Here is a 13,005-nt window from a genome sequence, read left to right as displayed (position 1 = left end):
TATTTTTTAGCCTCCATGTGTTTGTATTTTTTACAGATCTTTTCCTGTAATTGCTATCTAGTCTTATAACATTCTTGTTGGAAAAGATATTTGATACAACTTCAATTTTCTTAAATTTACTAAGGCTTGATTAGTGACCCAAGATATTATCTATCCTGGAGAATGTTTCATGAACACTTGAGAAGAATATGTATCCTGCTGTTTCTCTATGAATGTCCTATAAATATCAATTAAGTCCATCTTGTTTAATGTATCATTTAAAGCTTGTGTTTCCTTATTTATTTTCATTTTGGATGATCTGTCCATTGGTGAAAGTGGGGTGTTTAAATCCCCTACTGTGAATGTGTTACTGTCAATTTCCCCTTTTATGGCTGTTAGTATTTGCCTTATGTATTGAGGTGCTCCTATGTTGGGTGCGTAAATACTTACAATTGTTATATCTTCTTGGATCGATCCCTTGATCATTATGTAGTATCCTTCTTGTTCTCTTGTAATAGTCTTTATTTTAAAATCTATTTTGTCTGATATGAGAATTGCTACTCCAGCTTTCTTCTGATTTCCATTTGCATGGAATATTTGTTTCCATCCCCTCACTTTCAGTCTGTACATGTCCCTATGTCTGAAGTGGGTCTCTTGTAGACAGCATATATATGTGTCTTGTTTTTGTATCCATTCATCCTGTCTGTGTCTTTTGGTGGGAGCATTTAATCCATTTACACTTAAGGTAATTATCAAAATGTATGTTCCTATTTCCATTTTCTTAATTGTTTTGGGTTTGTTATTGTAGATCTTTTCCTTCTCTGTGTTTCTTGCCTAGAGAAGTTCCTTTAGTATTTGTTGTAAAGCTCGTTTGGTGGTGCTGAACTCTCTCAACTTTTCCTAGTCTGTAAAGGTTTTAACTTCTCCATCAAATCTGAATGAGATCCTTGCTGGATAGAGTAGTCTTGGTTGTAGGTTTTTCTCCTTCATCATTTTAAATATGTCCTGCCACTCTCACTGGCTTGCCGAGTTTCTGCTGAAGGATCAGATGTTAACATTATGGGGATTTCCTTGTGTGTTATTTGTTGTTTTTCCTAGCTGCTTTTAATATGTTTTCTTTTATTTAATTTTTGATAGTTTGATTAATATGTTTCTTGGCTTGTTTCTCCTTGGATTTATCCTGTATGGGACTCCCTGTGCTTCCTGGATTTGATTAACTATTTCTTTTCTCATATTAGGGAAGTTTTCAACTATAACCTCTTCAAATATTTTCTCAGTCCTTTTTTTTTCTCTTCTTTTTCTGGGACCCCTATAATTTGAATGTTGGTGCATTTAATGTTGTCCCAGAGGTCTCTGAGACTGTCCTCAGTTCTTTTTATTTTATTTTTTTATTCTGTGCTACAGCAATTATTTCCAATATTTTATCTTCCAGGTCACTTATCCATTCTTCTGCCTCAGTTATTCTGCTATTGATCCCTTCTAGAGTATTTTTAATTCCATTTATTGTGTCATTCATTGTTGCTTGTTTCCTCTTTAGTTTTGTTCAGTCCTTGTTTAGTGTTTCTTGCATTTTCTCTATTCTGTTTCCAAGACTTTGGTTCATCTTTACTATCAATATTCTGTATTCTTTTTCAGGTAGACTGCCTATTTCTTCTTCATTTGTTAGTTCTGTTGGTTGCTTACCTTGCTCCTTCATCTGCTGTGTGTTTTTCTGTCTTCTCATTCTGCTTATCTTATTGTGTTTGGGGTCTCCTTTTTGCAAACTTCATGTTCATAGTTCCCGTTGTTTTTGGTGTCTGTCCCCAGTGGCTTAATTTGATTCAGTGGGTTTTGTAGGCTTCCTGGTTGAGGGGACTAGTGCCTGTGTTCTGGTGCATGAGGCTGGATCTTGTCCTTCTGGTGGGCAGGTCCATGTCTGGTTGTGTGTTGTGGGGTGTCTGTGGCCTTATTATGATTTTAGGCAGCCTCTCTGCTATTGGGTGGGGTTGTGCTCCTGTCTTGCTAGCTGTTTGGCATAGCGTGTCCAGCACTGTAGCTTGCTGGTCATTGAGTGAAACTCGGTTTTTGTGTTGAGATGGAGATTTCTGGGAGATTTTTACCATTTGATATTACATGGAGCTGGGAGGTCTGTTGTGGACCAGTGTCCTGAAGTTGGCTCTTCCACCTCAGAGGCAAAACACTGACTCCTGGCTGGAGCACCAAGAGCCTTTCATCCACACGGCTCAGAATAAAAGGGAGAAAATGTAGAAAGAAAGAAAGAAAGAAAGAAAAAAAGAAAGAAAGAAAGAAAGAAAGAAAGAAAGAAAGAAAGAAAGAAAGAAAGAAAGAAAGAAAGAAAGAAAGAAAGAAAGGAAGGAAGAGGATAAAATAAAGTTATTAAAATAAAAAAATAATTGTTAAGAAAAAAATTTTTTGAAAAGTAAAAAAAATGGAGGGCAGAATCCTAGGACAAATGGTGAAAGCAAAACTCTACAGACAAAATATCACACCAAAGCACACACATACACAATCACAAAAAGAGGAAAAGGGGAAAGAATAATATAACTTGCTCTCAAATTCCACCTCCTCAATTTGGCATGATTTGTTGTCTATTCAGGTATTCCACAGATTCAGGGTACATCACGTTGATTGTGGAGATTTAATCCGCTGTTCCTGTGGCTGCTGGGACAGGTTTCCCTTTCTCTTCTTTGTTTGCAGAGCTCCCGGTGTTCAGCTTTGGATTTGGCTCCGACTCTGTGTTTAGGTCATCTGAGGGCATCTGCTTCTTTGCTCAGACAGGACGGGGTTAAAGGAGCAGCAGATTCAGGGGCTCTGGCTCACTCAGGCTGGGGGGAGGGAGGGGTACGGATGCAGTGTGAGCCAGCGTTGGTAGAGGCCGGCGTGACATTGCAGCAGCCTGAGGCGCACCGGGTGTTCTCCCAGAGAAGTTGTCCCTAGGTCACGGGACCCTGGCAGTGGCAGGCTGCACAGGCTCCCGGGATGATAGGTGTGGATGGTGACTTGTGCTTGCACAAAGTCTTCTTGTTGGTAGTGGCAGCAGCCTTAGCATCTCATGCCTGTCTCCAGGGACCGTGTTGTGAGTTGCGGCCCTCGCCTGTCACTGGAGCTCCTTTAAGCAGTGTTCTTAATCCCCTCTCCTCACTCACCAGGAAATAAAGAGGGAAGAAAAAGTCTCTTGCCTCTTCGGCAGGTGCAGACATTTTCCGGGACTCCCTCCTAGCTGGCCGTGGTGAACTAACCCCTCCAGGCTGTGTTTACGCCACTAGTCCTCTCCCTGCGATTGGACCAAAGCCTGAGCCTCAGCTCCCAGCCCCCGCCTGCCCCAGCAGGTGAGAAAACAAGTCTCTCGGGCTGGTGAGTGCTGTTCGACACCGATCCTCTGTGAGGGAATCTCTCCTCTTTGCCCTCCACACTGCTTTTGCTGTGCTCTCTTCCAGGGCTCCAAAGCTTGCCCCCTCTGCCACCCACAGCTTCTGCACAGGAAGGGTCTTCCTAGTGTGTGGAAATCTTTCCTCCTTCACAGCTACCTCCCACTGGTGAAGGTCCCATCCCTATTTTTCTGTCTCTGTTTATTCTTTTTTCTTTTGCCCTACCCAGGTACATGGGGAGTTTCTTGCCTTTTGGGAGATCTGAGGTCTTCTGCCAGTGTTCAGTGGGTGTTCTATAGGAGCAGTTCCATGTGTAGATGTATTTCTGATGTACCTGTGGGGAGGAAGTTGATGTCCTCGTCTTACTCTTCCACCATCTTTCTAGAGAAGCTGCACTTTCTTACTTATTTCACTCGGTATGATGGTCTCTCGGTCTGTACAACTCACTAAAAATGATTAAATTTCACATCTTTTTATGGATGAGTAATATTCCATTGTATATATGTGCTAAATCTTCTTTATCCATTCACCTGTCGATGGACATTTAAGTTTTTTTCCATGTCCTGGTTATTGTAAATAGAGATACAGTGAACATCGTGGTACATGACTCTTTTTGAATTGTGGTTATCTCAGGGTATATGCCCAGTAGTGTAAATGCTGAGTTGTATGGTGGTTATATTTTTAGTTTTTTAAGGAACCTCCATACAGTTCTCCATAATGACTGCATCAATTTATATTCCAACCAAGAATGCAAGAGTGTTCCTTTTTCTCCACACCCTCTCCAGCATTTATTGTTTGTAGATTTTTTGGTGATGGCCATTCTGAATGGTGTGAGGTGATACTTCATTGTAGTTTTGATTTGCATTTCTCTAATGATTAATGATGTTGAGCATTCTTTCATGTGTTTGTTGCCAGCCCCCGTCTCTTCCAGTCAAGTGGCTTCCTAGTGTGTGGAAACGTTTCCTCCTTCACATCTCCCTCCCAGAGGTGCAGGTCTTATCCCTATTCCTTTGTCTCTTTTTTTTTTTTTTTTGACCTATCCAGGTACATGGGGTGTTCCTTGCCTTTTGGGAAATCTGAGGTCTTCTACTAGCATTCAGTAGGTGTTCTGTAGGTGTTTTTCCACATGTAGATGTATTTCGGATGTATTTGTAGGTAGGAAGGTAATCTCCATGTCTTACTCCTCAACCATCTTGAAGGTCTCCTCTTCAGTAAGTTTTAGCAAAGAATAGTCACCTATATCATCTTCATCCCATGCATGAGTAGAGCACTTGAGAGTTTACAATTTGCTTTCTTCAAAATTATACCATATTCTCCTCAAAATATCCCTATAAGTAGCAGGGCAAGGATTCTTATCATCATTAGTTTCCAGATAAACAATCTGACCCCCAGAAGATTAGGTTGATCAAAATCATAAATGGTAATAGTAGACCTGGTTTCTCTAACTCTAGGTCCAGTGAGCTTTTAATTAAAATTAAATAAAAATAAAAATTCTGTTCCCCAGTCACTAACCACTATTGCTAGTGTTTAATAGCCAAATGTGACCTATAGTTACTATTTTGAAATTCATGGAATGTTTTATTGGACAGCAATAGCCAAGTTATTTATTCTTATGTTTACCGAAATTTGAATTTATGTTGACAAAGTCTTCAGGCCATACTGAAGCTCTGGAATCCCTTAATATTAGTTAGTGAATCCAGCTGGATTCTTTGAATTCTTCCTAAAATCCTTCTAAATTAAGGGACTCCAAATCTACCCTAGCTTTCTGGAAATATTTGGAAAACGAAAATTCATTCAAGAGTCAGATTAAACATTTCTCCCAAAGTAGAAACTGTGGAGAGTTAAGAGTGGGATGAAGATGACAGAGGCTGGCAGGTAGGGTCAGAAAAGTAGAATATTGATCTCAGAGAAGCAGACAAATTTGAAATGGCCACAGACAGTGCTAGATACTGAGGGGGTTGTCAGCGAATAAAACAGAATAGAGTCCAGGGAGGTTAGATAAGACCAAAGTAACCAGGCAAGTCCGAAGCTAAGATAGAGAGAATCAGAGAGTAGGAAACTATGACAAAGGAAATAATGAGGTGACCTTTGGCCCTGGGAAAAGAGTGTTCTCTTCCTTTGTTACTTTCATGGATCCCCAGGGGAATCTGGGCTCACAGATGCCTGCTGCTCCAGAATATCAAAGCCAAGAGATAGAATTGGATCACTGGACTTTTTTCTGCCCCATGTTTTAGAAAATCTGAATTGAATGTCATTTCTTCTACTGTAATGCATACCTTTTCCTGTTTACCACATACTCCTTCCTCTCCTCTACCAACAACTAGTTAACCTTGTGCCCATCTTTTACACATTATATTAACTGTTTGGGCTCCTGAAGGTATTTGACTTTGTGATCTCTGGCCTATTCCCTGCTGGTGGAACACTTTCCTTTTAAATTAAGGCAAAAGTGTTAGGTCTCCTAAAATGTTCTTAGACTCGTTTTTATGGGAAGACAATGTGCAAGCTAATATAAACCCAAGTGGCTTGCAGTAGGTTTTATAGTACTTTATGTACTGGTAATTCGATGGCACATACTATTACATATTCATGCAAAGACGAGGTATACTTATGCAACATACATAAGTATACGTATTTGAACATATATGTGTAACACTGTGTAATCTGAATATGTTAAGAATTCAAGGAAGAGAAAAGTCTGTATAAACTGAAGTAATGTAAGAAGGCTTCTTGATGGAGACAGAACATAAACTGGATCCTGAAGCGTAGGTAGGGTTTAAACTAAGAAAAGGGGATTGAAAAACATTCTAAGTTGAGCCATCTGAAATTACTACTATTTAATGACTTTAGACATAAAACAGAAATTTTATATGGTTCAATCTAATGGCCAAAGGAAGTAGTGTTATCAAAGGCATTGAGACAGGGAGGACTTGCTGGAGTGGAAGGAAATTTTGGGGAGAAGAGGAAGATAAAGTTAAATGGTTAGGAGGAGGCTAGATTAAGGAGCTTCTTAAAAGTGAAGCTAAATAGTGTGATCTTGATTATAGGATATAGAAACTATTGTAAGCTAATCTGCAGAAGTTACTGGATGAATAAAATCTGTGTTTTGATGGGATAAGATGTTTAGTTTGAGGCCAGGCATATGAATGATCATAATCACTCATGGTATAGAGTTTTAATGTTGGGAAATTTTCATTTGCATATATTTGGGGGCAGTGACACCCATTCAACATTGCTGACTTTTTCCTTTCTTTAGAATAGTATTTAGAATAGAAGTGTTCACAAACTTCTAGGGACATGTGAATGTACTTCTGAGTAGTGATGACATCAATTCATTTTAAATTTAAAATAAAATAGAATAATTATTTAAATATGTTTATCCTTTAAAATTAAATCACTTGAACATATATTATTATATATAAAGAGAGCATACATGTTGGTTAGAGGAGACCAAATGAGCAAGCTCAGGTCTCAATCAATCAGTCTATGTATTATAGCTAAACACTGCTACCTGCTGTGTTGGTTTTGACCTTTATACATTTTTAAATTGTCAAAGGGATTTTATGTCCATAATTAATTATGGGTTAAAATAAGAGACACTAGGAACACTGATACTGACATATATCAATTTAATGAAAAGCATAAAACAACAAATTTGAAAATTTTAATCACTTAGCTTCAAGACGCTATTCATCAGATATAAAGATATAGAGAAATAAGTTGCACTCATCTGATATTCTTATACAACATAGCAAGATATCTCTAATACCTCAAAAACCAATGTAAGAGATAGAAAACAAAGTAAAAATTATACTTAATTTGGTTTTTCCTTCATGGGAATCAAGGCCATCCACATTATTTGCAAATCGTAACCTAAAATTTCTTAACCTCATTCTTCATAAAATAAGCATCAAAATTGTGTTAATAAATCAGTTGATTTAAAAAAATCCATAAAATCAGTAATTATAAACCTCTGATATTTGGCTACATTTATCAATTATTATTCAACTCAATCTAAATTTATTAGACATTAAAATTTTTATGAGTTGCAAAAGCTAAAGAGCCCATGCTATCGTGGAAAATATAAATATTCAGTATGCAAGAAATATTGTTATATGTTCATTGCTGTTAATTTCACAAATAAATTATCCAATAACACTGTCTCCACAAATAATATGATATATTTGAAGGCATGATTCTATTATTAAAGGAAGAGTGAGAAAAAAGTACAAGATGAGAATATTACAAGATGAGATGTTAGTCGTTTATATATATATTCAATTCTCAAGCCAAAGATGTACTACTTTTGAATCTATTTGTTCCCAAATCATACTTTTACTTAACTAATTTATGTTTACCTATATGTATTAACTTTAAAGGGAAAAGGTATCCTTACATAAACTATAATTGTTTTCTTTTAGATTAACTAAAACTATATTTGATATACAGATTTTAAGATGTTTATTTTTATCATAACTATCCTGCATAATGAAAGCATGAAATTCTTTTTCTTTAATTTTAAGTGGGTTCAAGAGGTTAAATGTAATTTATTTTCTTTTTTTATAAATTTATTTATTTATTTTTGGTTGTGTTGTGTCTTTGTTGCTGTGCACAGGCTTCCTCTAGCTGCGGTGAGTGGGGTCTACTCTTCGTTGCGGTGTGCGGGCTTCTCATTGCGGTGGCTTCTCTTGTTGTGGCTCACGGGCTCTAGGTGCACGGGCTTCAGTAGCTGTGGTGCACGGGCTTAGTTGCTCTGTGGCATGTGGGATCTTCCTGGACCAGGGCTCAAACCCGTGTCTCCTGCATTAGCAGGTGGATTCTCAACCACTGCACCACGAGGGAAACCCTAAATGTAATTTTAAAGTTTACAAACATGTTGGAAAACACTGTGTTCAAAGCCATTCAGCTGCTTTAGAAATTGCTTGCTGAAATTATTTTGTATATCCATTCTTAAGGCAGAGAATAGTCATTGCCCTGTACCCCTGCTTGCAGAATTTCAGTTTATTATCCCAGGAACTGCATTGGCTACACCTAGCAGCCTGCACTGCTGCTCGTCTGTTTTCTTTAGATTCTTTCTTTGACTTCTTTTAATGGGTGACTCATCTGGAAGCAATTATTTGAGTAAATGAGAACCACATTTCTCACTTTCGCCTACAACTAGTTCCTAGGCGAGCTCTCACTCTTTTTTCTATTTTAAAATTCAGGTCAGTTATCACTTTTAAGGAAGCCTTGGAAAATAGCAATAGAAACAGGCTCCCTGGCCATTGACTTAGGCTATCTGCCAGGTCAACTTCCTAGCTTGCACAACCTGCCTTCACCCCACACTGATGAAATCACAGCTGCTAAGGCATTGCCCTCTCAGAGGCATCTAAGTCACCATTGTTTTCATGGTCATATGTTTTTCTCAGATATTTATCTGAAGTTTCCTTGTGCTTTTTTTTACCTTATTATTTTAAATGGTCTTTCCCTGTAACAGGTTGAGTGATAACCTGGAGCCTTTGAAATACACTGTACACTAAGGTGCTCTCTTAACTGTTATCTTCCTGGAGTCTCACAAAGACCCTGCAAGTTAGGCAGAGGGATGTTTAGTCTTTACAGATGAGAGGGACAGAGTGGAAGGAAATCACTCTTTGCCAAGTGCTTACCACATGACAGGCCCTTTAGCAGGTGTTTTATGTACACAGTCTCATTTAATTCTTCAGAACAGGCTGGTGGTGTAGGTACTGTTACTATCCACGTTTACCTGATGAGGAAACACTCTCGGAGAGGTTGAGTAACTTGCCCACGGATATATGGTTAGTAAGTGGCAGAGCCAGGAATTGGAATAAGACTTTTAGACTATTCTTCTGGTTTGGAGTTTAGTTCCTATAAATGTACCCTCCCTGGACAATACATAAGAAGTTTCTCTGATGCAAGTATTTAATCCTAAATTACTCTCCCTAACAGGCTCAAAACCACATTTTCTCTCAGTCAAAGTGCACTCAGCCAATACATTAGCTAGAAGAAAATATTATCAGGTAAACTCACTGGAGTTGGGGTAAAAGTAGGAGGTGGAGAAATTCTGTCTGTATTTCAATGCCTAATAGAAATTAGCAATATTTTAAAAAATACTATAAAAACTGAGGCCTAATTCAGTTTCTGTGGGTTCTTAATTACTACAAGTGACTTTTATCCAAACTCTTCTCAGGTTGTGTTAAGTTTGTGATGCCAGCTTTGCCACCCAGTCTTGCATCTTCTTCTAATATTAGAGCTCTGTGTTTGCCTTGGTAGCTATAGGTGCCCCCTAAGCATCTCCCATGGTTTGTACATGGGGCTCTGACACTAAGGAACCACACTATCAGTCTTCCTCTGTCCATGCCCATACTCTTGAAACCTCCTATTTTTATCCTACAGCTAAGACCACCACATGCCAAGTTGTGACACCTAGTAAGGCTCCAATCCTGCTGCTGTCCTTCAAATTTTAACTTCATCTTCCATCCCTGCAGAGGTAATGTGCTATGTAGAAAAATGACAGGCAATGACATAAAAGGAGATTTGAGTCAACTGAGAGTTTTATAATGCTAATGGAGGAGTGAATAAATATTGTAAATATATAATCATTTATCCCCCCATATAACCTATAAGTTCAGTGCTATGTCAATGGAAACTTCAATAAGATTTTTTTCATGGAAATGATTTTAAAATTTTTATGTTGGATTAAATGTACAGTAGCCAATTCATGTTTGGAAAAAAAAGATACATAAGGAGTAGAACCCATTCTATCAGATATTATGACATATGATAGGACTATATAAAATAAAACAGTGTGGTATTGGTTAAAGATTAAATAAATAGCTCAGTAGAATTAGAGTATAGAAACAGATTATATAGTAAGTATATGACATAATTAGTACATGATTACATACAATTAACATATAGTATATGTTTAGCAATTAGTATATGATATATATGAATCATGAATGTGATATAAATAGTATTTCCAACAGTGGTAAACAAATGTATTATTCAGTTGTTCAATTGCTATTGCTTTGGGGAAAAAAATAACATTAAAACCGTACCTCACAGAACTCACAAAAGTTAGTTCTGGAATAGAGTCCCCAAAATAAAAAAGGACTCACATAGAAAACAAACTTATGACTACCAAAAGAGAGAGGTAGGGGGGCAGGGACAAATTAGAAGTATGGGATTAATAGATACAAACTACTATACATAAAATAGGCAATGAGGATTTACTGTATACCACAGGAATTATATTCAATATCTTGTAATAACCTATAATGGAATATAATCTGCAAAAAAATCCTGAATCACTGTGCTGTATACCTGAAACTAATGCAATATTGTAAATCAAGTATACTTCAATTTAAAAAAAGATTACATTAATTTTGTATCCTGCTACTTTACCAAATTCATTGATTAGCTCTAGTAGTTTTCTGGTAAAATCTTTAGGATTCTTTATATATAGTATCATGTCATCTGCAAACAGTGACAGCTTTACTTCTTCTTTTCCGATTTGGATTCCTTTTATTTCTTTTTCTTCTCTGATTGCTGTGGCTAAAACTTCCAAAACTATGTTGAATAATAGTGGTGAGAGTGGGCATACTTGTCTTGTTCCTGGTTTTAGAGGAAATGGTTTCAGTTTTTCACCATTGAAAATGAAGTTGGCTGTGAATTTGTCATATATGGCCTTTATTATATTGAGGTAAGTTCTCTCTATGCCTACTTTCTGGAGAGTTTTTATCATAAATGAGATGCAAGAGGGAGGGGCTCTGGGGATATATGTATACATATAGCTGATTCACTTTGTTATGCAGCAGAAACTAACACAATATTGTAAAGCAATTATACTCCAATAAAGATGTTAAAAAAAGATTACAAAAGCATTAAATGAATATATATGATTTGGAGCTTAAGAAGTGCTTTTTCTAAAGAAGAAAGATTAAAAAGTAAAAGTATAAAGAGAAACATTAATAAGGTTGACTATATCACTAGAAAATAAGCAAAACACATGAATAGACATACATTTCACCAAAGAGGATACTTGTGGCAAATAAGCACATTAAAAGATGTTCAATATCCTTAGCCATTAGAGGGATGCAAATTAATACTACAATGAGATATCAGTACCCACCCATCAAAATGCCTAAAATTAAAAAAAAAAACAGGAACAATACAAAATGCAGGTGAGAATTCAGAGGAACTGGATTACTCATATATTGTTGGTAGGAATGTGAAATAGTACAACTGCTCTGGAAGAGTATGATAGTTTCCTATAAAGTTAAACATACACTTACCATATGGCCCAACAACTTGAACTCTTAGTCATTTAGCCCAGCGAAATTAAAACTTCTCTTTACACCAAAAACCTGTACACAAATATTCATGAATGCTTTATTTGTAATAGCCTCACCTGGAAATATCCCAGATGTTACTTAGAAGGTTAATGTTTAAACAAACTCTTGTATCCATACTATGGAATACTATGCAGCAACAAAAAGGAGAAAACTATTGATACATGCAAAAACCTGGATGAATCTCAAAGATATTACATTTAGTGATAAAAGTAAGTTTCAAAAGGTTTCATACTATATGCTTCCATTTATAAGTAATTCCAAAATGACAAAATTATAGAGGTAGAGAACAGATTAGTGGCTATCCTAGTTTAGGGATGGCAGAGAAGAGGAGGGTATAACTATAAAGGGATAGCACATGGAAGATCTTTCTGGTCATTGAATAGTTGTGCATGGTGGTTGCAGTGGTGGTTACGAGAATCTACACATAAGATTAAGATAGCATAGAAATACACCCATAAACACAAATTAATACATGTAAAAATAGTGAAAACAGAATAAGATCTGTAATATAGTTAATAGCATTGTACCAATGTCAGTTTCTTGGTTTTGATATTGAACTACAGCTCTTTAAGATGTCATCATTATTGCAAACTGGGTGAAAGGTATAAGAAACTCTATTATTTTGCAACCTCCTGTGAGCCTATAATTATTTCAAAATAAAAAGCAAAAGAAACAAAAAGAAAAGCATCAATAAATTTGACTAAGCCATTATTAAAAAATTCTGTATGACAAAAAGATACCATTCATTTTTTTAAATATTTATTTATTTATGTTTGGCTGCATTGAGTCTTTGTTGCTGCGTGCGGGCTTCCTCTAGCTGTGGCGAGTGGAGATTATTCCTCGCTGCAGTGCACAGGCCTCTCAATGTGGTGGCCTCTCTCGTTGCAGAGCACAGCCTCCAGGCTCGCGGGCTTCAGTAGTTGTGGCACGCGGGCTCTAGAGCACAGGCTCAGCAGCTGTGGCACACAGGCTTAGCTGCTCTGTGGCATGTGGGATCCTCCTGGACCAAGGCTTGAACCCGTGTCTCCTGCACTGGCAGGCGGATTCCCAACCACTGTGCCACCAGCGAAGTCTAAGATACCATTCTTAATTTAAAATACAAGTGATAATATTGGGGAAAATATTTGCAACATAAATATCAGAGAAAGCATTAGTATCTAGAATATATAAGGTACTCCTACAGATCAATAATAAGATAAATATTCCAATCATAAAATGCAAAATGTATACATAGATATTTAAAAGATGAGGAAAACCAAATTATTAATGCCTATATGAAATAAAGTTCAACCTCATTAGTAAGCAGG

Source organism: Pseudorca crassidens, chromosome X, assembly GCF_039906515.1.
Source record: "Pseudorca crassidens isolate mPseCra1 chromosome X, mPseCra1.hap1, whole genome shotgun sequence".
NCBI classification, from domain to species: Eukaryota; Metazoa; Chordata; class Mammalia; order Artiodactyla; family Delphinidae; genus Pseudorca; species Pseudorca crassidens.
Note: the sequence above shows the minus strand (reverse complement) of the source record.